We start from the raw sequence: 26,326 nt of genomic DNA, 5'->3' as shown, positions 1-26,326 counted from the left end.
TTTGTTTCAACACAATATCACAACATACCTGGGGATGCTAGATGAATGCTAGCTGCTAGATAGATGGTGGATGAGGATTGTGACCAGTGGTGTCATTAGGGGGATGCATGGGGTGCGGATCACATTGGTTGACACCCCAAGTAGTGCCTTCAAGTTTCAGCATGGCCATAGCCACACTGGACCATGAAGGCCTTTGAGTGGTAGCAGTCATGCCGGATCTCGAAGGCTTTTGAGGGAGGCTGCTTTTAGGGTCCAGTATGGCAGCAGCCACATTGAACCTGGCAGACTTTTACTGGGGAGGGGGCTGCCTTTAGGGTCCTATGTGGCAGCAGCCATGCTGGACCATGAAGGCTTTGGGCGGGGGCAGTCTGGGTGGGTGGATGAGGAGAGGGCATGGCACACCAGGTGACACCAACCTCAGGGATGCCACTGGTTGTGACAGAGGTAGAGCAAGGCAGGTGCTATTTTAAGTGATGCCAGTGGTTTCTTCTTCTTATATGCTCTTTTGTGCTCTCTTCCAAAACACTTGATTCGCCGCCTCCTCCACCAGATTTTCCATTTCTCCATATCCCACCCTTAGGACAACATTGCACTAAACCGTTATAGCACTATTATTCCACTTTAACTGCTAAAGCTGCCTCCTTTTGAATCCTGGGATTTGCAGTTTAGAGAGAAGCATTGGGAATTCTCAGCCAGAGCTCTTATGCTTCACTAAACTATCAACCCCAGAATGCCACGGGAGGCAGCCATAGCATTTAAAGGGGAACAATAGTGCTATAACAATTATAGAATATAGAATCATAGAGTTGGAAGAGATCAAAAAGGCCAACCAATCCAACCACCTGCCATGCAGGAACACAGAATCAAAGCACCCCTGACAGATAGCCATCCAACCTCTGTTAAAAACCTCCAAAGAAGAAGACTCCAATGTAATGTGCTATTGTCCTTAGTCATTACAAGGCCACTGAATGTGCTCATGCTTAGTCCTAACTGAATCATATTGAGGGGCTTGCCCTGTCTTTCAATGCCCCCCCCCAATAATTTTGTTATCTTTTTATCTCTCTCCATACTTTGGGATTCCCCCAGATCTTGAAACTACCTCTCTCTTGTTTCTAGTCACTCCATTTTGGCCACACTGCTATCAGCGCCCACCAGTGTTCTGAAAGAATGATGTAACAGGGGAGATAGCACTCAGGCGAAGATCCTTGGGATAGGAAAAGAGGCTGGTAAAGATGATTATGTCTATTTTCCACCTGTGAAATGGCAAAGTGCATCGTATTATTTATACAAGCACTCAAAACATTCAAGGTATTGGATGTGCATAATGGCCATAATGGAGAGCCAGCATGACATATTGATTTGGGTGTTGGACTACAACTCTGGAGACCAGGGTTCAATTCCCAGCTCAGCCATAAAACCCCTGGGTGACCTTGGGCAAGGTGACATGCTCTCAGCCTCAGGGGAAGGCAATGGCAAACCTCTCTGAACAAATCTTGCCAAGAAAACCCCATAGTAGGTTCACCTTAGGGTCTCTATAAGTTGGAAGCAACTTGAAGGCACACAGCAACAACAACAATGGCTATACTGGCTGAAGGATTCTGGGAGCAGTAGTCTAAAAAGTAATTTTTCCTGGCTAAGCCAAACACAAGCTGAATTAAAAAGGGGAGGGGAGTGGGGAAAAGAGAAGCTTCTAAGTGATTTCTTGAATTTTTAAAATTTATTGGGGGGGAGGGGGAATTTCCCATTGACCTGTATGAAAATTTCCTATATTCAATAGACTTTACAGTCAGATCTCAATATCCATGGCTTCTTTATCCATGAATTCAACCATCCATGGCTTCAAAATATTCAAAAAAGATATAAATTCCAAAAAAAAAAAAAAACCCAGATCTTGATTTTCCTATTTTCGATAATTTCATCTCAGCATTTCATTTAATGGGACTTGAGCATCCATGATTTTGGTATCCATGGGCGGTCCTGGAATCAACCCCAATAGATACCAAGGGCCCCATTGTAGTTTTGTTTCTTTCAACATTAATATTGTTGTGCCTTTAAATGATCTATATTTCTGGAGTTGGCACAAAAAATCTTTACTTTATCATCATGTGGACCCATTTTGAGAGACACAGAAAGAGTGACAGAGAGAGAGCAAGAAGAGCAGGTTTACTAGTGCAAGAAAGAGCAAGTTTACTAGTGGAAGAAGGTCAGCAATTTGTCCATATTGCATTTTCTGTTTTAATCAGTGGAAGTCTTATGACTGCTGACTCTGGTGTTCAGTCAGCAACCTGGGATGATCTCATCAATAAATGGTTACTTCTCTCCCAGTCCTCACCCATATACAGAGGCCAAATGTGGAGATACAGAAGGATGGTAGAATTCAAAACTGTCTCATATTCCTGCCTTCCTGGAATGCCAGTCCTCAAAATGAGTTGTCAGAAGTGATCTGGTTGGGGGTGACATATGATGGGCACTAGTTAGGGACTTAGTTAATCCCCCCTTCTTCGCACTCATCTCTGAGATTTGAAAACAGGCCTTTCATAGCAGAGACAGTATATAGAGAGAGGTTCACCCTTGGATCACTGGTCCTCACTTACTAGTGCCAATGGCAAGTTGCCCTTGCAAACTCAAGCCTTTCTGTTCGGCATTTTTATCTTTGATTTGGCTTTAAGCCAGGTCTCTCCATTGTCAGGCTTTGTCCATGGTTAATGATTCATGCTAAACCAACAAGGCTGCATCACGGAGCACACGTCATTCCAAACCTTATCAGGAGTGATTCTGAAAGATTCTTACGCTCTCTTCTCTTCAGGAATGTGGAGAGAAGTCTTGGCCTTAGCTGCCTGGGAGGACGTATTGTTCTGTGTGGAGGGACATAGTCATTTAAAAGTAATGAATGTGAAGGATGAATGCCCACGGTTGTACACACATACACGCGTGCCTCTTGAAAATAAACCGGGCTAGGCATCCACATATCTTACCTTACCATCACTTAGAAAATAGGTGGTCAGCTGTGATCATCCAGGCAATTTGAAACTGAAACTCCCATGAACATAGATCCATAGAATCCTAGCAATAACAACATTTACATTTCTATACTGTTTCATAGTGAGCTCAGCCCACTCTAAGTGGTTTACAGTGTGTAAGCCAATTTCCCCCAACAAGCTGGGAACTCATTTTACTGACCTATGAAAGGATGGAAGGCTGAGTCAATCTTGGAGTCCTGGGGTCAAATTCAAACTTACCATCCTAGAGCTGTAGGGGATCCCAAATGGTATCTAGACCAACCCTCAAGATATCCACAACTGCAGCATCTCTGACAGATGGGCCATACAATGTCTCTTTAAAAACCTGCAGTGGAGGAAAGATTGCCACCTTCCAGTGCAGTTTGTTCCACTGTTTAACTGTGAAATTTTCTTCTAATGTTTGGTCAAAATCTCCTTTCTTGTAATTTGAGCCCAGTAGTTTGAGTATTAACCTCAAAATGTTGGCAGTCATTTTAGCTAATAGATTACTAGACATCATTTCATCTTTGGTAAATCCTTACCAGGCAAAAACATACAGGGAGCTGGTAATATTCAATCGGTTGTGGTCCTGATTGCTTTAAACTCAGATAGAACTCATTAGCCAACCATTTTTTCTTTAGATGCTGAAAGATACTTGATAAAAATTATTGGCTGTCTATTTTCATAGTACAGTAGTGACTAATTTGGGGTTTCCTAAGATATTTTTGAAATGGATGAAATTTTTATTTCAGCACCAAGAACATTTCAAAGCTCAAGTAATCAATCCTTTCTTTGATTCACTTGATTAATAATTTTAGTAAACTATCTGGGTATTGAATTAACTGGTCCAAATCCAAAATACTGCTAGGGGAAGACTTATAGGAGAGACTTAGGGAGCTGGGCATGTTTAGCCTGGAGAAGAGAAGGTTAAGAGATGATATAATAGCCCTGTTTAAGTGTTTGAAGGGGTGTCATATTGAGGATGGAGCAAGCTTCTCTGCTGCTCCAGAGAATAGGACATGGAGCAATGGATTCAAACAAGAATAAAAGAGGGTCCAGCTCAACATTAGGAAGAACATCCTGATAGTAAAAGCTGTTCAACAGTGGAAGACACTGTGTGGTGGAGTCTCCTTTGGAGGTTTTTAAACAGAGGCTGAATGGCCATCTGTCGGGGGTGCTTTGTGAGTTCCTGCATTTAATTTTAAAAAAAGACTACCTAGTGCCTTGGGCCTTGAACTGTGGAATTCTCCGTTCTCTGAACACACTCTTCTTAACCATTAGACTATATTATATTATGCTTATATCTCACTAAAGTCTATAATAGATTCGTTCTTTCCCTGCATCCATGGTTTCCTGATGAAAGCAGGATTGCTTCATATTTTCTTTAAAAAGAGGAAACTGTTGCCTTCAGTCTTCAGCTTTACCTCAGGACTCCAATATTTGTTCAGCACAACTAGCAAGGTCTTGAGTTTTCCCCAGAAATCCAAAATGGATGGTTTTTATTCCAACTTGCATCTAATCTGCACTGCAGAAATAATGCAGTTTGACATTGCTTTAACTACCATTCCTCAATGTCATGGAATTCTGGGATTTGTAGTCCGTTGTGCCACTAGAGCTCTCTGACAGAGAAAGCTAACCATCTTGTGAAACTACAAATCCCAGATTTCCATAGAATTGAGCCATGGCAGTTAAAGTGGTGTCAAACTGCATTATTTCTGCAGTGCAGATAGGACTTTAGGATTATTACAATAGGAAATAATTTCCAAGGAACCCAAACAGTGTCTCTTTTCCTCCAGCTTTTCTCTCTCTCTCTCTCGCACACACACACACACAGAACACACACACACATACTGGAATTGTCCTCACCACAGGAAGTCCATCATCCTTGCCTAATGCATTCTAATAGCGTAACAGTTTATCCAGCATCCCATTTTTATGAATGGCAAGTATCCAACATTCTTGCAACAGCAGACAGAGTTCTTCCCTGCAGAGCATTGGCCTCCAGTCAGTAGGGAAAAAATTCCAAGTATGAGATCTTGGTGCAGAGCCATAGTTAGCCAGCATGCAACTCAGCAGAAAATGGGCACCAACTGTGGGGAGTGAGATGGAGGGCAGGGTGTTCTCTGAGCTGATTGCTTGGAATATTTTGCTTGCCACACAGTACCAGTAGTAAAGAGCCAAAGACTGAGGAGGTAGAGGAGGAGGAACCTCAGCCAGAAATCTGAAATAGTGCCAAATATTTTCATTTGTTGTTGTTTCCCCATCTTTTTTTTCCTTTTCTTTCCTGAAAGAAAAGGCAAATGAGGTGACTTCCAAAGCAGCGCATGCAAAGACAGAGCCAAGACGACAGCCGTGATCCTTCCTTGACTATTCAGGAGGTTAATTCTTTCCATGCTCAGATTGTCACATTTGCTGCAGACTTTTATTTGAATATCTCAGGGGCCATCTGACTAGATCTCAGTTGGCAATCCACCCACAGTCCCTCCTGACAGCTTACTTCTCTTATTAAACCAGCCCTCTCTTTCTTGGAAATCCTTTCCAAGGGAACACTGTATGAAGTGAATGAGCAACACTGGCAGAGAACTTTTAGAAAGCCCCAGATCAATACATTTCAAATGTGTCAGGGTTGTTTACATGGTGATTTATTCTAAAATGAGAAGTGTTGAGTCTTGAGAATAATGTTTTCTGATACGAACACTCTTCCTCATTCCTAGTTGTTGTTGTTGTTGTTGTTGTTGTTTTAAGGAACATGGATATCTTGGAATCTAAGCAGGGTCAGCCCTAGTTAATACTTGGATGGGAGACCATCATTGCATACCAAATGGTGTAGGTTATATTTCAAAGGAAGGAACTGGCAAAACCACCTCTGTGTATTCATTACCTAAGAAAATCCTCTGAAATTCTTTGGGTCACCATAAATTGACATAAATTGACAAAGCGAAGGCACATACTTACACATGTATAGTTTCACTTAGTAGTTCAAGAAGGCACTCTGCAAATGCTCATAGCAAAAATCTTCTATACAGGGCTAGATTAAAAGAAGCTGAAGCCTTAATCAACATCAGATTAAAGAGGCCCTGAAGCTTTACTGTAGAAGGTTCAAAGTGTTCTTGTTTAGTTATCCAAGGCTTACTTGACCTGGAGCCCACTTACACCTCAAAGTTATAGCACTATAAATCCACTTTAATCATGTGTCCATCCTGGGGGTCTTTTGAGGCACTAGAGCACTCTTGCTGAAAATTCTAAATTCCCCTCTCTATACTGCAAATCCCAAGATTCCATAGGATGGAACACTGGCAGCTAACGTGGAATCATAGTACTACAATTCTGTAGTGTGAATGGGCCGATGGTCATATCACTTCACATCTGCATTTTGTTAGTTTTGAATTAAAAGTTTCCTGATACATGTTGCACTGGTCTTCTGTTTTTGTGGCATTGGAACCTATCCCTATTCTTTCCCTATTATTTTGGCCTGTGGTACCAAATTGTTACCCAAAATTCTCAGGGTCCTAAGAAGCCACCCACAATCAATTCTTAAGAAGGGAAATTTATTATCAGGGTGCTAGATCTCAGAATAATAAAATGTTATATTAAATGCCCAGGAACTAATCTGCTTTTTAAACTGATGACTTTATCACACCAGGCTCGTAAGGCACCACATTCCTGTTAGTCTAGCAAATGCCAACATACCAGGTTGGGGACACTCATTATCACACAGCTCTTCAAAAATGTGATGGTGCTGCTTCTGTCCCAACATCTGTCTTCTACACACTAAACTCAATGCAGGAAATCAAGCTGGAGCATGCCCAGCAGAGAGCTGTCGAGACTTTTTTTGAAGACTTCTAAAAAAGAGACCCTACCAATTACCCTCTAGATAATTAACAGCCACATGACAGATACAGCAGGGTCCTCTCCATTGTGGAAAGAGTTTTAACTTTTGCATTTTGCCAGTGATTTTTTTCTTTCCATTTATATTTGATAAGTATGTACACATATTGTCCAAGACACTGGATTAGGAAGAGAAAACATAGATTCCTTCTAGGTAAAATGGCATTGTGTCTCCTTCTTCAACCCCACAAAACTTTACCTGTGGCAGCTTTCTTTCTGGGTGATGGAGAGCATGGGAATGGAGAGCAGCAAACAAGATTCAAACTATATTACTATAGCTGAATGCAAAGTTTTGAGGCATTCTATCAGACCTCCTAAGTATCCTTTGCAGGTCCAGAAACCCCCCAACATTGACATTCATCTGCAGGAATTCAGCTTTAAGAATGTTGCTTGAGGCTGGTCTGTACCTGATCCATCCTCCATCATTAACATGTTAGAGGGACTGCAGAAAGTAAAAGGTGAGTTTGGGAAAGGAGTTTCAGCATTGCGCAAGATTGGTAGCGGATTCTGACCTCCACAATGACCAAAATAAAAAGCTTACGGAAATGTGAGTTGGACTTATGCCTGAATAAATCACGAATAGGATGCCAACCACTGACAAAGTTCTTCCTCAATTTGATGGGAAGAATTTGAGAATTTAAAATACTGAGTGTGAGAGTTACCAAAACTGCCAGACTCATCCATTTTAAAGAAAGCCTTGCTCAGGTTTGATGGACTGATTGGTTGGTTTCTTCATTTCTTAATATCTGAAAGTAACCTTTCCAAATCAAAAACTGTTCCAAACAAGAACAACTGCAATTAGGCATACAAACTAACAGTGCTCCTGGCAATTTACACCACCTACCCTTCATTTAAATCCATTAGTTGTCCTGTTTCATCTCATATCACACAGTTATTAAATACATCAGCTGATCCAGTGTTACTGCTAGTACAAGAACATAAAGGGGATTATTACTTGCTGAGTTTGGTGAGAGCATTCTGAGGACTTTATTACACCAGCCTGTTGTCCTGCCACAATTGTGCTAATTTAAGAATGAAAGCCTATCAGTTTGGCATCATTTCTTTATACATTTCCCCACGATAGTGCTTTGGCAATCCATTGTCATGTGATCTGTTTTCTGCACTTCTGCCACCTTCAGGAGAAAGGGTGGGAATGTGTGTTCACAACTGCCAACCACCTCCCAAAGTTGGTTGCCATGTGAATGTTCTGTTCTTGCCCTCTCCCAAAGCCTGAGGCTGCTGTATGCACATTCACACAACAACCCAGTGCTTCAGGGGGGGGGACATGTGGTCTCGACTGCCAACCACCCCGAAAGGCTGGTTCCTGTGTGAATGTACAAAAAGCAGCTGGCTCTATGCTACCTGCTAGACTGAATGTTTCTCACTGTAGAAGCTTTCTCCCACAGGTATTAGGGAAAAGAAGGAAGAATGTGGGGATCCTTACCAGCAGTGCCAGTCAATTCTGGCGGAAATTATAGCTCAAAAAGAGGCCTACAAAATGAGGATTTTTTCATCTGTGTATACCAGTACTAACAGGAGAGAGACTCAGGTTTCATAAATTGAAGGGTTTTATTTAGAAAGGTGCATGCAAACATACATAGCCATTGCAATCTTAGGAATCATACAAGGCTAAGATGTGTGAAAAGTCTGATGACACGGGATCAGGAATTAGAGAAGGTGATAATTACCAGACCTGAAGATAGGTCCACAAAAAATGGAGTGTCTGAGACAGCATCTGAGGGTGACACAAAGAGTGAGAGGGATCCTCTATACACACATGGGGCTAGAACTATGACTGATATTTATATCCTGTTTCATACCTTCAAGAGGTGCTAGATGTTACCAAAGGGTATAACAAAGGCATTGATGGTTTCCTCATGGAATAGACAAAAGGGCTCCAGAATGGCTGATGGTGACAAACCATTGATTGGATTTGAAGTAACTCCTGGACATGGATAGTTGGACATGAAGAGGAACATAGCCTGGAGTGAGGTGGAAGGTATTGTGATGGGACTCAGTCTTCATTGCAAGAGGAAATGTGAAGAGTGGGGGGGGCGGGGGGGGGGGGGGGGGGAGGGATGGAGTTGATTAGCAAATTCATTCAGCATTTATTCTAGTACTATCTAGGTCTCCCATATGTCCTTAGGCCAGTGTTTCAACAGGTCATTCTGACATGTCAAAAACATGCCCAACAGTAGATATTACTTATGAAAACCCAAATCCAGGGCGAAGGGTGAAGGGTATGCAAACACCAGGGATGTCCATCCTTCCTGCACCCATGACCACTGCCAATATTAGAAAATGCGATAGCGGCCTGAAGCAGCAGATCAAGAGTGTCATGAAAGAGCCAGAAATCCTTTCTAAATACATTTTTATTATTGCATTTAACTGTTTATTATTGCATTTGTTATTGTTTTGGATGGATAGAAGTGCTTGTGGGGTTTTTGCATTATTTGCCAAAATAACTTACCTACCTTTGGGTATGATGCATCTGGACTTAGATAAGCAAGGAGTGTCATTTGTTGCTCAGCCCAGGTAGCAAAATGTCTCTGGCCAGCTGTGCATAGCTCAGCTGTCACTGCTTGGTTCTGTTCTACACAACATATGGCAGAATCCTAGCTCATAGTCCCAGCTTTTGCTAACTAGCCATGCTGACTCAATATGATCTGTCAGCATTTCATTAGTTTTCCCTGTTGTTGCAGTATCGAGGCTTGTGATGTTCTGCAAGTGCAACAGATGTGGTATGGTTCCCAACTAAGCAAATCTGAAGACACTGGTTCCTACCTGCATGCATGTCTTTTGATGGCTGCAGTAACAAGTGGCAACTTGTATGTGGGAATGAGCTATCACACACTATTGATTAAATTTTCATATCACTTCAAACAAAAATTTTACCAGTGGAGCCAACTGATTAATTCAGCAGTTAGCAGTTCATTGTTGTTGTTTTAATTTGGATCTTGTTTCTTTTTTTAAGGTGGGGTGATGAGCTGAGTAAGGCCTGTAACAAACGGGCCTTTAGGAACGCCCTCATCACATGCTAGGGTTGCCTGGGAGCAGAGCGCCCACACGCCCCGCAACCCTAGCATGTGACGAGGGCGTAACAATGGTGGCGCCCTGTATACATGGGCACCACCATTGTTACGTAAGCACTGCGCGGCATCCACACAGTGCCACACAGTGCTTACATAACAAGTGCGCCAGTGGCGCACTTGTTATGCCCCTGCCATGGCTCTAGAAGAACCCATTTTTGCGGGTTCTTTTTCCACCAGCGGGAAGCCGCGCGGTTTGGCGGCTACAGCTTCAGCGGAAAAACAGGCACCAGTAGGCTGCCGTTTTTTGGCGGTTTGTACTGTGCCTAAGAATGGGATTCTACTGTAGCCAATAATGTTGTAGCCACGTGTGCCTGCCTAAAACAGGCATAGTAAACAGCATCTGCCTCCAAAATCCCTTATGGAGCATGTGTAGACACCAAAACAGAGAGAAAAGGGGAAAATACATAAGGCTGCTTCACCAGTACCTTCCCATCATGTTAAAGAAACATAGGTTGGCCACTATTAAAATGCATATTAAAATACATGTGGTGAAGTTCTATTGCGTACAGAACACTGCTCTAGCAAAGCAACTATAGTATTAAGATCTAAAACCTGAGCATAGCTGAAGTCTTCTATTTTGGAATTTCTGTCAAGTCTAAATAAAAGAAGTCATGAGAGCCTGTTCTGTATTCCTAGCACTGAGTTGTTTGTGCAGCTATAATAAAATCCATATGAACCTTGGGGGGAAATCCTATTTACTGATGTTTTTGTATGTTCAGTATATGTGATTCCAAGAGAGTCTGTAAAATGCCGAAGTCTATAAAGGTCTATAAAACATAAAATGTTTTCCAGTTCTAAAAATATTCAGCTGAAACCATGACTGTGCATTTGATCACCTCTTCCTCCACATGCCCTGCCAGGTATTCTTGTCTTCTATTTATGGTAATAAGAGGTAGTCCTCCTGTTCTTTCCAGTTCCCAGAAAGATAGGGCTAGTTTTTCACGGAAGTCAAGGGTGTTATCAATTGTCTATGCACAATTTCTGCTACAAATGGGGAAGCAAATGACTAACTAGGAAAGCTCCAAGTACATGATCTTCCCTAACACACTTTCTTAAATGAAAATTGAGCAATCACATCAAAGCAGATGAAACAATATTGTACTAATTTTGTACTGAACTGATGAAGACCCCACATAAGCTCTTTCATCCACTGTTTTGTTCTGGAGTGTATACGTCCAGCCAGTTCATCTGATCAGTCTGTGATATTATTGTCTCTAAAGTTTCATCACTTCTTAATTCTAAAATGACAAATAGGGTGCCTAGATGTCAAGGCCTGACGACTCTTCCAAGAATCTCAGGACAGGAACAAGGGAGGTAAGTGTGTTGTCTTTAAAAAAATATGTAAAAATATATATTATCTATATCGCTCTGTGGACTGCAAGCCCCTACTGTACAGAGTGGCTATTAAAGACTCTATATGAAGTCTACCTGGCCACCACCTCCTCTTTCTTCCCACATTTCTCAAAATGCAGCTGATATCAAGACTCCTTAGGTGGGAGGGGACAATGTTGGGTAATACTGAGCCATATTTCCTGGTTTGTGAATCAGTATGTACATCCTATATTGTTTTTGATTTTTCCTAGCTCATTGTTAACATTCCCAGTTATTTGCCCACCTTTCTTACACTACCCTAAATGGTTGAGGATTCAGTACAAGCTTTCTTTCCCAATGTGAGACACACATGGGTTGCTCCAATGTTTTCAAAATATCTGATACAAATTCCTCTTCTGCTCTGCTTAGGCACTTTTAATTCCTTATTTTCATTCACTTCTCTCTTTCTCCTTCATCCTCTTTCTCCTCTACCCTGATGTCCTGCAGTTCCTGCCTAAATGTCATCTTCCTTCTATTCTCTTTCTCCTTCTCATCCTCCAGCAACTTCTGCCTACACGTTTTCACTGTTGTCCACTAATCCCTTCTTGTTTCTTATTTGTCCTCATTCTCCTACCCCTGCCAAACCTTAGCTAAATGTCTTCTCCTCCCCTCTCCCTTTCCCGATTTTTCTTCTTCTCTCCTCCTCTGCCCACAACTGACTGCCTCCCCTCCTCTTTCTCTCTGTCTCTCTTTCTCCTTTTCTCCCTCCCTAAATTCCTAACTGCACTTGTCTTCTCCCTCCTTTCCTAGTCTCACTTCCCATATCTTGTATTTCTTTTATACGTTAATAATCCGCTTTGAGCAACAGTGACTGATGCTTAAGGTATCATGTTTAATGACAATGCCATTCTGCACCCCATAATATGCTGGGGGACAATATCACTCGGGCCTAGCCCCTGTAGCTTCTATGGGGGTCATCCATAGGTTTCAGATTTTGGTCCTAAAATCTCATGACTTCAGATGCTACTGACCTGGCAACAAACTGTCTTGAATAATGAAACTATCCATCATAATATGTGAATTGCACATGTTAAACTTGGCTTTGGCAAACTCTGAGTAATTTGACAGGACAACACAGCAATCACACACTCTCTGTTAAATAATATGCCGAGTTTACTGTCATAAAGTTTCCTTTACAGTGAAATGTTTTCAGAAAGTTGCATATTGAGTGAGACACAACAGTAAAAAAAAGAAAGCATTTGTGAGGATACTGAAATGTGGGGAATCATTTGAATGGAGAAGGAACAGAGAAGGGTTCAAGGACAACTAGGGAATTGGAATTGTGGGCAGGAAGGAGGCATGTAGTGTATAAAGTCATTTGTGTGGAAGAGGTACAATCAAAATAAATCACATAGTTTTTTGTGAGTTTTTCGAGCTATGTGGCCATGTTCCATAAGAGTTTCTTCCTGATGTTTCGCCAGCATCTGTGGCTGGAATCTTCATTTCTCTTATAGAACATGGCCACATAGCCCGAAAAACCCACAAAACACTATGGATGCCAGTCATGAAAGCCTTCGACTTCACAAAATAAATCACATTCACATTAGAAAGAACACCACTTTCTCTCTGATGATGGAAGATGCATCATTTCCATAGAGTGATGCTGAGAATGTTGGTAGCACCAGTTGCATGGATTCACTGTTCTGAAAGCAACTCCCATATGACAAAAGATTGCTAATCAGGGGACTTTTAGATTATTATTTTTTTATTTTAGGAAAAAAAGTGAAAATTCTTCCTTCAATTCTTGGCTTCTGTTCAGAGATGCTTTAAAAGCAGTGGGGATACAAGGATGGTGTCCTCTTCTAGACATTTTCGCCACCACTCAACAAATCCCTTATTCCACCAGCACTTTCTTATGGCATTCAATTGTTGTTGTTGTTGTTGTTGTCCAAGTCATTTTTGACTTATGGCTTATGGCAATCCTATCATGGAGTTTTCTTGTCAAGTTTTTTCAGGGGTTTGCTATAGCTCAGTGACGGCGAACCTGTGGCACACGTGCCGGAAGTACCACTTTGGGCCATTTCCTCGGGCACGGGGCAAGGGAGAAGACAGAAGAGGCATGCGCGTGCCCATTCCTCCCCCTCCCTGCCTTTCCTGGCCCCCAGTTGTCTCTCGGAGACAGCTGGAAGCCAGAAAAGGGCGCTCCGGAGAAGGAGCCATTGGAGCACGCCTCTGGATCCTCCTCACAGCATTCTCCCAGCCTCCAGTGCCTCTTCAAGAGAGCTAGAGGCTGGGAAAAGGGTGGAGAGAGGAGGAGCGGCCGGCACGTGCCAGTTGCTCCTTCCCAGGGAGCTTTGCCGACCTCCAACTGTCTCTGGAGAGACAGCTGGAAGCAGGGAGAGGTCCGTGGGGAGGGAGGCAAGGGGCCTGCCCATCTTCCTCCCTCCCCACTTACCCTTCCTGCCCTCCAAGTGCCCCAAACGGGGCACTTGGAGGGCAGGGAAAGGTCCATGGGGAGGGAGGCAGGGGCCCTACCCATTCCTCTTCTTCCCCTTTTGCCTTTCCTCGCCCCCAAAGGGCTCTAGAGAGACCTTTGGGGCGAAGAAAGGTCCGGGAAGAGGAGGACTTGGGCCGTGTCCATGGTTCCCCCCCCCACGGGCCTTTACTGACCCCCAGCTGTCTCTGAGAAACAGCTGGGGGCGGGAAAAAGGCAGGGAGAAGCCCCGCCCAGAGGGTGGAAGCTCCGCCCATGGAGGGTGAAAGCCACACCCCTGGGCCAGAAGCCCCACCCCAGCACACAGCCCCATCCTGAGGGGGCAGAGGCCCCGCCCTCTGGCACACAAACCTTGAACGCTATAGCTGGTATGCGTTCAAATCATTTCCAACTTATGGGATTCTAAGGCAAGCCAATCACAGATTTTTTTCTATGAGAAGTTAAAATTTCTTTCACACATGTAAACCTTATTCTGAAATTATAAGTTAATATAAAGAAATCCCTTTTGAGAAGAAATGGACTTCTGCCTGACATATATCACAGAGCAGAGATGGACAAAACATTGATGAATCTGTGGGTGAAACAGGAGTGAGGTTAGCAGAGATAGCTATACATATTCATGTAAAGCCTTAAAGAAACAGACAGGTTCTAGAAAGATAATTATTACCAGTTTCAACAATGTAAATTCCTATTCAGAAGATTCCATGCTTGTTTGAGTTTTGCTTAGCAGCTTACCAAATGCCATATTTGGAATTAGGGTGGATTTTGAGGAAATCAGATTAGCTTGTTGTAATCTTATGTGGCTTCCCCTAAAAATTAACTTGCTTAGGGCATTTGAAATGGTTGTAGTAAAGGCACTTTTATCTGATCTCCATGCTCTCTGGTTATTCTGCATCTTCCTCCAAGCTGAGATTCCAGAGCTTGGAAAAGTTACTCTTTGAACTACAGCTCCAATAATCCCTCAGCCTCCATGCTTGCTAGGAGATTTGGGGAGTTATAGTTTTAAAAGGAACCTTTTCAAGCTCTGTGAGGCTTGATTGTTGTTAGTGCGTGGGGGTAGGACTCTGCCTTGCAGCAAAGACTGTATGTACCTTTTGACCCATTCTACTTCTATGATTCCATGTGTTCAGATAGTGAGTTTAGTAGGAGCTGCATCCTGGCACCAACACTTGAATCCAGATGTTTTTGTTGGACACAATACTTCATTTTTCTTACTGTTTGATCAGGATGTTGTTAGTTGCCTTGGAATTCAAACAGATGCAAATTCTCTGGAAAAAGAAATCTTTAAGCATTTTCACCTTATTCTTTGCCATATACATTGACTTCATCTTAACATCATAACAACTTGAAGATTGCCAGCATTTCCATTTCTAGGGCTTGAAAAAAATAATAAAGTGACAAAATTCATTCTTGGCTTCGGAAACCAGAGACCATCGGAAAGCTTTTATCCATGCTTCCTTGTACCTCCCTTCCAAGTTCATTTTGGCACCATGTAAAGGCCTATAAAATGTACCAATTTAAAATAAATGCAGATTTTCAAATTATGTTAACCCACAAACAAGTGAAGCTTGAATTCATTTCACATTTCCAAAACTTTCAAAAGATTATACTAGAAATCTAGGCACTGGACTAAAAATATAAAAACAAGGAATTCTTCAATGGCGTTATATCAAAGTAAACTTTAAACAAATCTTTTAAACAATATCACAATCTGCTAATTGTCATAAACTGGTTCTCTTTGGCAGATTTCATTACAAAATTCCTTGTGCAAATTGTAAAAAATGAAATCTTTCATAAATTTCCTGTAACTGGAAGGTAAAAAGAGAATATTCAGGAGAACTGGGGAACCAGAATCCATTCTAAAGTGGATTTATTCATAATCAAAACAGGAATGATTTGCCTGCTTGAGGGAAGGCAAATTCTTTTTTTAAAGGCCCAAAGGGCTGATATTTTGAATATCTTGCAAGTGAGAAGAAAAAATACTGTAAGCAGCCTTTCCCAGCCAGGCACACTCCAGTGTCAGCATAAATGTACTGCTGGATGGCGGGGGTGGTAGTGCAATCCTTCTAAAAGAGAAATGGTGTTAAAATAATGCTTTAATTATCTTATTTAATAGCATCCAAGTGTTGTGGAACTACAACTCCCATTGGTCCCAGCTAACGTGGCCAAGAATGATGGGGATTGCAATCCAACTGCATTTGGAGGGCCATGGGTTTCCCAGCCCAGTTACAAGATGAAGTAACCTCAAGGTCCCCAACTAGTCATCCATTGATTCCTAAGCAAATCACTTGAAGCCAGAATAATCAAAGTTCAAATCCCTGCTTGACCAAGAAGAACTACTGGGTGACCATGGGCAAGTCACACACTCTCTGCCTCAGAGGAAGGCAATGGCAAACCTCATCTGAACAAATCTTGCCAAGAAACCCCTATGATAGGTTCACCTTAGGGTTACCATAAGTTGGAAAAAAACTTGAAGGTGCACAAGAACAAGTCTTGTGCCTTTAAGTATTTTCCAACTTATGGCTCCTAGCCACGTGATTGACACTGGCTTCATTGTCAACCTCAAAGCGAGCAACTCATGCCAGAGGTGGTGGCACAGTAGGATGTGTATGTAGACAACCACACCACATTGCTATGGAGTGCCCAGGTAATGAGGGATTCAAGGTAGCTTTGTGGCCAGAATACTCCTGAAGTAGTCCAGAGTATTCTGGCCAGTTTAAACCCATCACACACCCTAGGACAGGTCTTTATACCCTCCTCATGGGGTTCCATAGGCACCTCGTCATTCATTGTAATAATCAGGAACAAGGATGCAGACAGATGTTGCAGGACTTTTCTTAAAAATCAGAGCATTACTGTTTTTAGTAGCAGTAGAAAAGCTGACAGGATGGCCATATGGAAGACAGAATAAGGCTGCTGTGCCTTCAACAGTTTAGTGGAAGAGAGAATTTCACACAGTTGTAGCTTATCAGAAGCCCTGTTCTGCTTTTCATGAAGCCATCCTAAGTGGTGGTAGTAGTACATTAGACATGGTACAATCAATATGACTTGAGATCAAAATGTGAAAATTCTGAAGTCATGTGTTTTTATATTCTAAATGCCAGTGCATGCCAACCAATACAAGCAAGCTAATGTTCATAAAAGTTTACTACAGATCCCATAATCTCCTTTTTGACTACAGGTCCCAGAATCTCCCAGCTGGGGAGTAGCCATGCTAGCTGCAGATTCTGGAACCATTGTCCAAAATACTAGCTGTAAAGCTTAAAATAATATACAAACTCTGTATCTCATATCAAGTATTATATATTGTCAAATATTCAGTGGTTGTGAGGCTGGACATCAAACAGCTGCTGCATAGCAATTATCCAATATTAAATAACTTTATATGTCACCTATCAAATTTTGTCAAATAATAGATAAAGAAATAATATATCATGGGGTCTAAAATAATTGTATCAATATTTTTCAAGCAAATATCTAAGGACTCTTTATTAACAGAATTAACAGAAATTTAACGAAGTTTGGGGAAAAGATTTTTCTTAGTCTTCCTGTAGACAGTAATCCATTTCTGCAGGGCCCCTGTTATTACATACATTGTCCATCTCACAGTTGCTCCTGAATAAAATTAGAAGCAAGAGAGTGGGCAGTCTTACCCTATTAAGTTCCAAAAAGCCTCTTTCTGTCCAGTGTTGTACGTGCTTGGAAAAGGAAGAAGCACAAAAGGAAGAAGCACAAAATAGCCAGAATGCATTGATTCCAAAATATCCTGTGACTGATTTTTGTAGCACTCGCTGGGAAGTTGATAGGGTTCAAGAACTACTCATCTTACTTTTACTAGTGTTCTGCACTCGTCTGTTGGGCTGCTTTCCTACAAAGTAATTATGTTACTCACATAGACAACTCTTTGGAATAGCAGATTTATTGCACTATTTCTCTTTTTGAGCAAACACCCCAAAGCATGTGCTTTTGTGGTGGTGCAATTCAGACAGTAAAAAGTCAATTTGTCCCTTCTGTTGTTTTATGTCCTTCTTAACAGACCATAAACTAATAATCTTTGGCTGTTTCGTAAAAGAAGACAATTTCTATCCCCTTTCCATCAGTCAGTTAGGTCACATGAAAATACAGTAATATATAGAAGACAGCTACTGTAATAAATTTGTCATTAATGATCAAATAGTGTGTGTTTATTTAGACTTTAGTGGCAGGGTCAGCTTTGTCTTTGCAAAGATCACTTCCAAAAGAAAGGAAAATATTCCCTTCTTCAGCTAAAATCATCCTTTTTTTTGTTGTTTTTCTTAAATCTGTAAAAGAAAATTTCTTTCAGATAAACCTGGGTCTTGTGACAGGAGTTTCTGGAGCAAGTGGCAGATCAAACTCATATGGACTATGATTGCTTCTATATTACCCCATGTCTTTGGAACCGTGATCTTTCCAGAATTAACACTTGACAGAATGTGTGCAGCTGGGACAGTAGAAGATCTAGCTTGGATACTGAGGTTCATTTTTTCTGCTTCTCCTGAAAGCCAACTCCATTCTCATCATGATCACACTTGTCAAGGAATGGAATTATACATGTGTGTATAGAAACCTTTGTTACTTATCTTCACAATCACACGAGCGGGGATGCTGCTGTCATCCTGCTCTCTTCCTGACCCTCTGTTAACCCAGCCTCCCTGCCTATGCCCTCCCTAGCATGCCTTTTGGGTTTGTTTTTATTTTTAAAATTATTTTGACACAATTTCAGAGTTCTGTCACTGTGATTGAATTTAAAAAAAAAAAAAGGAAGGAAGGAAGGAAGGAAGGAAGGAAGGAAGGAAGGAAATCAGCCTGCTTGGAAATAGCAGAGGGGGAGGGAACAGAGACAGAGCAAGACACACTGACACAATGTGATTGGCAATATCGCCTCAGCAGTGACATTTCACACCTCAGGACTAGCACAATTGCAAACTCATTGATAAGTTTTCCCAGTCAATGAAAAGGGACATCCTAATTGTACTTGAGGAACACAGAAGCAACGGGTCAGAGGAATCATCCTGCGATAAGTATCTTCAAAGCCACTTTTTTCTGGGTCTAATCACTGTTTAAAAGCCACATGTAGTAATCTTCTTCATCTGGGAATATTTTATTACATTATGTTATTTTTTTATTAATTTCATGTGCATGCTTTCTTCCACAGTGGGACCCAAGGTGGCTCTCAATCAAGTGATTCAATTAAAAAAGAAAGTTAGCAATAAAAAATGCAAAACAGTTTAAAATCACCACATCAAATAGTATAAAATTGTTTAAAAGACATACTCTTTTTTTTTAAATCTCAGTAAGATGCTTCCCTGCATACATATTAAAAGCTTGCTTAAACAAAAGAGTTATTTGCTCTCCATTGAAAGGCTAGCAAGGAGAGGGGCAGTTTAACCTACTGTGGAAGGGCTTTTCAGAAGGTGGGAGAAGCCACAGAGAAGTCTCTCTCTCTCTCTCTTGTCCTCACCAAGCAAGCCAGTGATGATGGACTGAGAGTAAGTTCATATTTCTTGACCCAGCACTGTCCCTGGACTCCCCACTTGATAATTGTGGTGATGATTACATTAGAACAGCTCTGCTGTACATCAGGTACCGTATAAACTTTTCTGAATAAGTGTGACTTGACAGCTAAGGCACAAATGGATAACTAACCTAAGTTATATGCTGTCTATGATGCATTTTATGTGGGGCTACGTTGATGATTGTCCAAAAGCAATCAGTGGTACAGAATGTGGCAGCTTAACTGTTAATTGAGAGCCAGAATGGTGCAGTGGTTTGAGTGCTGGTCTGTGACCCTGGAGACCAGGGTTTGAATCCCCACTGAGCCATGGAAATCCACTTGGGCAAATCACATTCCTTCGTCCTCTGAGGAAGGCAATGGTAAACCCCCTCTGAACAAATCTTGCCAAGAAAACTCCATGATAGGTTCACCTTAGGCTCACCATAAGATAGAAAGGCACGTGATGACAACAACTCTACTAACAGGTACATGGTATCACAATCATATTACTATGATTTTGGAAGAATTGTTCTGGTTGCTATTTGTTTTCCAGTTCCAAGAATTAATGTTTTGATTCCAAATCCTAAAAAATAATTTTAAAAAACACAGAATTTGGTTATCTAAGAGACTTCTTTTTTTATTATGAATTTGTCCAAATGGTAAAAAGAGGCCCTCTTAAGAATATCTTATCCTATGCAGGTCTATTTGAAAGTTTAAGAAAATTATTCTGTGCAGAAATGGACACATTTATTTCTGCCCCCCCCCCCAAAAAAAAAGGGGGGGGCAGGGGTTTTCTTTTAAAAAAAAAAAAAAAGTTTTGTGCAGAAAAAACACATGTACCTCTGTGCAGAATATTCCCGAAGAACACTTCAGGATGGGTAAAAACCAGAAGAAAAGTTGGAACTTTACTCCATTGGCCCTGGAACGGGCCTGTAGCATTCCAAAACAGAACGCTCTGGGGACGCTCAGAGGTGGGGAATGGATTTTACCGCACAGCAGGAACACTGCCATTGCCGCCGAGTGTCCCCATCCCATTCCAGAAGCGTCCCAAAGGGGGCAATTTTCGGGAACACTTGAGAAGCGTTCCTGGAAATCACCCCCTGGGGAACACATCTGGAACAAGATAGGGATGCTCGGTGGCAGCAGCATTCTCACTGTGTGGTAAAAGCTGTTCCCTTTTCCTGTCATAATTTGTAAAAATACTTTTGGTAGTTCCCTATGCATGCTTCTTTTTGGGTTGTAAGTTGTATTGCATTTAGTTCTGCATTTTTGTATTCATGGTCACTTGTTATTTACATTGGCTGTCAACCATTTTAATGTTTTGTTTATGTAATTGAACAGTGGAGCCTTGCCTTACGTGGAGGATCCATTCCGCTCCCCCTCCCGTGTAAGGAAAATCCCGCATAAGCTCAAGCACCATTCAATAGAATGGGGGTCATGCTCGCGGCAGTGCGGCACACAGGCACACCAAGCACACATGCGCATGCCAGAATCTTCTGACAGAATCTTACACTTCAGGGCATTGAGTGCCATTTTAAAATGACAGTTTTCTGGTTTGAAATCACTCTTTGCTTGAAGGGTTGTTACTGCTGCCTTCATCTGAAGTTGAGAATGTGTGATTTGCCCAAGTCCATCCAACTGATTGCCATGGTTGAGCAGGGATTCAAACCATGGTCTCCAAGGTCCTAGCCTAACATTCAAACCATGCTGGCTCACTTACTACTACTAAAGGTACAGGAGCACTGCGTAGAGTTCAGTCTGGCAACCTTACCTGTGCTACTGACAGGCCTGTAATAAACTTATGGATGAGGCAACATTTACCAGGAACATGCTGGCTCACATTCTTATCCATGGCATTATATCTGAGTGTATCTACAATACATATTTGTATCAGTTTTGTACCATTTTAATCACTGTGACTCCTTCTTAATGAAACCTGAGATTGGCAGTTTGGTTAGGCACTTAGAATTTTCTGTGAGAGAGCAATATTGCATGCCCCTGAACTACAATTTAAGTACCCTAGATGTTTGTTTATAATACAAATTGGTTTAATCCTTTTCTTCTCAAGCTAAGTTAGGATGTAGTTCAGGGGAGTGTATTATATCACTCTAGCAGAGAATTCCAAGTCCCTCACGAAACTACAACTCTCAAGACTCCTTTGGTATTTCTTAGCAGGATTTCTTAGCACAATCCCAGGACTGCTTAGAAATATTCTACAAATCTAAGGACTCCTTAAGATGGATCCATAACAAGTTATCCATCATCTTGAGGGAAAGAGAGAGGCAGGCTAGCTCCATCAGGCCTGCCTGGAAGAAGACAAGCCCTCCCTTCATCCTCCATCTTGAGAGAGAGAGAGAGGCAGGCTAGCTCCATCAGGCCTGCCTGGAAGAAGACGAGCCCTCCCTTCAGCCACCATCTTGAGGGAGAGAGGGAGGGAGGCTAGCTCCATCAGGCCTGCCTGGAAGAAGAAGAGCCCTCCCTCCAGTCCATCTGCCTTGGTCCAGGCCTCAGAGGGAGAGAAGAACTGCTGGACCTGATCCCCTCCCCCCTCACCTTTCCCTTCTCCTTTTGTGTCGTGTCTTTTAGATTGTAAGCCTGAGGGCAGGAACCGTCTATTATCCCCTCTGTTGTAAACTGCTTGAATTCCCAGTGATTGGGCGGTATATAAATAAATCCTATTATTATTATTATTATTATTATTATTAGTGAAAATGAGTGGCAGATGGAAAAAGCTAACAGAGCAATTCTTTCAATAGATAGGATATATATACATAAATGCAATTTTAAAAACAGAGTTAAAACTTAACTCATTATGACTTATTCCAAAGCTGTGCTATGTTCCTGCTAAATTCATGAGGTGAAAAAGATAACAGAAATTTTGGATGAGAACTCAGATTCTTTCTCCATCCTCCCAAATGGAAATGTTCAGATAAGAGGATAGCTTTGACTTTATTCAGAAATATTGCTTCCCCTCTCACATGCATTTATGAGCTGTGGAGGAGACGTTTCTGTCCAGGCATTGCATGATAATTTAATTGCCATTTCCTCCATTCAACTATCAATTATTCCCCAAATGGGGAGCCTCTCAACATGCATAAACTCAGGCTCTGTGTCCTGCTGTAGTATGGCCTATTTCTCCAGCAAGATTGCCAAGTATCCTTTGTGGGGCTCATAGGGGAACTTTAAGTTAGCTTTGCTTGAAATTTGACAAAACAGAGTGACAGAAAACCACTCAAACTTTCCTGTGCTCTTAATCTAGGATGTAGCAAATGTTTCCATTCATTCATTCATTCATTCATTTCATTTATCCCTTCCATTTGTGTCCCCCGTCCAAAGGATTTGAGACAGGAGTCATAAAGATGCTCTTGAATTTTGTCCTTTCCTTCTTCCAGGTTGTTCAGAGTGTCATATATTCCTTCCTACTCACTTTTATCCTACCAGCAACCTTACAAAGTAGACAAGACAAGAGATAATGACTAATCTTCATAGCTGAATGACAATTTGGACCAGAGTTTCTCTAGAAAACCACTGCACCCCACTGTCTCTGTATGGCAAATATAAAAACTGATTTGGTTATAGCATGACGTTCTCTGATTTAACTTACCTTACCTGGCTTTTCCCTTTGGGTCTTTACACAGGTATACCTTAGTAAATGAAGTAGATGTGTTCCTCGGCATTACTTTTTTAACAGAACATTTAGTGCCAGAGATGAAAATAAGATGAAAAGAATAGGCATAGTGTCCTACACCATAAAAACAGGAAACCAATTCAATGTGTTTCAGCAAACATACTCAAAGCTGACAGTAATCACATGTGAAATGAAGCAACCTTTTTAGGTAAACCTTCTATAACTAAACAAAGCATTTTGAACCTTCTAGAGATCGCTTGAAAGCTTCTTCCAAAATGCATTCAGAGATTAATTTTTTTCTTTCTTTAAAGGCTTCACATTTCTTGTGGTTTCCATTTTAGTGGCCAAATTTATAGGATCTATACATTTTAACATGCTGTGAATAGCTGGTGAGGCTCATCTGTTTTTTTCATTTTCTCTCTGTTTTCTGTTCCCACATGTTCACTAAGGAATTCTGCAAGCCACTTCTGTTACTCGATAGGCAGGCACATACAACAATGTATTCTACTGTTAAATCCCACTCTTTCCCAAGACAAGATTTGTTTACTGCAATGTTTCCTGTGCCTATGCTGCTACAACCTAAGACCCCAAAGTCTGTTATTCTCCAGCCCTCCTTCACCATTTTCCCAAGGAAAAGGTGAGGGTGCTGGGCTGGTGTAAAAAGACTTTTTAAATTTGAGCATTCTTGTCAGAAGTTTTATTAACACTGGTATGGCTGTAATGTTAAGGAAGGGAACCAGAAGGGAACTTGTTTTCTGAAAGTATTGTCTTTCTAAATTCCTCTGAATTTCTGGTGGACCAGTCTATTGATTACTATTCATTGTGACAAACCTTTCAACCTTTCACAGATGAAAGGAAGAACAGGCAAGTTAGGAGAGGCTGCAGCAGTTTGCTTTGTCCTGAGCCTGCTAGGAAGGGCAAGATTCTGTTCCCTTCTATCCTGTTCTCCTTGATGAATCAATTGAAACTTTATACCATTTGTACTAGGAAAATGCTTCAAATTTTAGAACTGTTTCAATGCATCTATTTCTTTCATTAGAGATACTATCTAAGCAAAAAGTCCAGGTGGAGGAGAAAATTATCCTGGCCTTCTCAAATGACTAATAATAATCTCACATTAAAAATTATCAGGTGCTGTTTGCCAAATCCTTTCCAGGTCTCAGAGGGCACTGTATCTGACAGATTATTATTATTATTATTATTATTATTATTATTATTATTATCCCATTCCCCACCACCACTCCCTTCTCCTTTTGTGTCGTGTCTTCTTAGATTGTAAGCCTGAGGGCAGAGAACTGTCTAACTAAAAGATTGTATGTACAGCGCTGTGTAAATTTACAGCGCTTTATAAATAAAGGTTAATTATTATTATTATTATTATTATTATTATTATTATTCACCCCTTGGTGTAATAACTTTTTTTTAATCAAACAGGTCTTCAATAATCAGGAAATGTGCTAACATTTTTTAAAAATGCAAATTATTGCCACAGTACCAAATGACAGCCTCGGCAACAAATAGGTTTTGTTTTGCAATTAGTGGCAAACCAGCTATATTTCAATTGAACACTGTGTTCTCCCTGCAATATACAGCACACCACATTTGCAGTTAACCATATTAGCATAGGAAACAATATAATGGATGCAAAGCTATGGCTCATATCATCCTGAAAAACCATCTATGGAATACACACACACACACACACACTTTCACTACTACAGGTGAAGAATTACTAAATGCATTGTTGGATTATATTTCCAGTACACCCCACACCAGCACTGGCCTGGCCTGAAAGAAATAACTTTTCCATTCTTTGGCTAAAATGGTGAAGAAATTCTAGGTTGTATCAATTTCAGATTATTATGGGCAGGCAATGAAAGGAGACAGCAGCCCATTTTACTCTAAAATAAGAATCCTGTTTCCGTTTTCACAAATCTTCACCTTCTGTTTAAGATTATCTCTGTAGTGGCAGCAAAGCACACATTTTACATGCATATATCCTAAAGTTTTCAACATTTCTAGATCAGGGAAGGGAACTACTAAGGACTAATTATTAGGGCTAATTATTAAGGGCAAATTATCTAGGTAAATGATATCAGGTATCAAACTATACCAAATACTGATTGCATAAATGGAAGTTACATACATGTTTACATTATGTAAATAGCATCTGCAAGGGAGCCTGAGCAACAGTCAGGGCCACAGAAGATGGAAAGGAAGGGTTTAACGCTTTCCTTCTTTTCTTGGTGCAACCACCTGCTATTTAAATCAGGAATAAAGGTTCTAATGACACCAGATTGCAAATTTTGTAAACTTGAGTTCCTTGGTGGAAGAAAGGCTGGTTATAAACTGAATAAGTGGATAAATAAAATGGCAGTTTAGGAGATAATCTAGATCAGGACCATGGCAGAGGGAATTAATTTCCACTTCTCTTTCTCCTGCAATCCTAATCTAGACCCTTAATTTATGATTTTATACTTGCTTTATTGTTAATCTCGGGGCAGGAATTCTGACTAATTTTAAGCACATTTCTTTTGATACAGCAACTCCTACTGGCAATGCATGAACACAGGACAAATATCACAGAGTATTCTTTCTTACACAAAAATCCTCCATGGTGATGATTGGATAATTGGATTAGTATACCATTTAAAACTTCTTTACACCTATTGTTCTTTCACATCTCCTGTACCCAAATAAAGTGTCCCTACTTGTTAGATATTTGCTTTCTACCTTCCAATTCTTCCTCTCCCCCACCATTTTTATTCCCAGCAAGCTACAGATTACACACCTGAGATAAACAGGCAGCCTTAGCATGTCATGGGAAATCAAAAGAACAGAATGTACAGCATCTTTCAGTATGAGGGAGTGAATTAACTGGGCATGCCTGTTAATAAAAACTACAAACTTGGATTATATCCTGAAAAGTCTTTGGTCTTTCGTCTCCAGTTGCAAAGCACCTGAGTGAACTGACTTGTCTAATCTTCTTTGGGTCCCACCCTATGCCTAAAACTATCTGCAATTTCTATGATATATTCTGCACAAATGTTCAATTATTCCATCAAGAAGGGAGCAGCCATAGAAGTATACTATGAATCTACCTTATATTGAACCAAGGTACAGGTACATCTAGATCAGCATTGCCTTTGCAGACTGGCAACATCTGTATAATCCTTCAAGCAGGAATTATTTAACACTCTACATGGTGATACTAGGGTTCCAACCTGAGATCTTTTATATGCAAAGTATCTACACTCGTCCCCCGGGTTACGAAATTAATTCGTTCCGCCGCCATTTTCGTAACCCGGAAGTCTTTCGTTAGCCGAATCCCCATAGGCGCTAATGGGGAAAAGCCGCGGCTCCGCCGCGGCTCCATTTTAAAAAGCGCCAGCGTTTTTT

The 26,326-nt window shown here is 41.1% G+C and overlaps 1 protein-coding gene across 8 annotated transcripts in view; it reads right to left on the bottom strand.

Annotated features, from left to right (window-relative positions):
* The window catches only part of LOC121927917, a 47,135-nt gene that overhangs the window by 11,538 nt on the left and 9,271 nt on the right, over positions 1-26,326 (bottom strand). The window contains exon 1 of one of the 8 annotated variants that reach the window (XR_006103390.1): positions 4,866-5,471. The exons of 6 other annotated variants lie outside the window; for them this stretch is intronic. The gene's annotated coding sequence lies outside the window, so the exon portion shown is untranslated. Of the gene's footprint in view, positions 1-3,180; positions 3,897-4,865; positions 5,472-26,326 lie in introns of those variants that run through there. One more of the 8 variants, XR_006103389.1, reaches the window with a different exon arrangement.

This window comes from Sceloporus undulatus, chromosome 4 (genome assembly GCF_019175285.1).
Source record: "Sceloporus undulatus isolate JIND9_A2432 ecotype Alabama chromosome 4, SceUnd_v1.1, whole genome shotgun sequence".
Lineage (NCBI taxonomy): Eukaryota > Metazoa > Chordata > Lepidosauria > Squamata > Phrynosomatidae > Sceloporus > Sceloporus undulatus.
The sequence above is the reverse complement of the archived record's forward strand: the minus strand, read 5'-3'. Positions and strand labels throughout refer to the sequence as shown.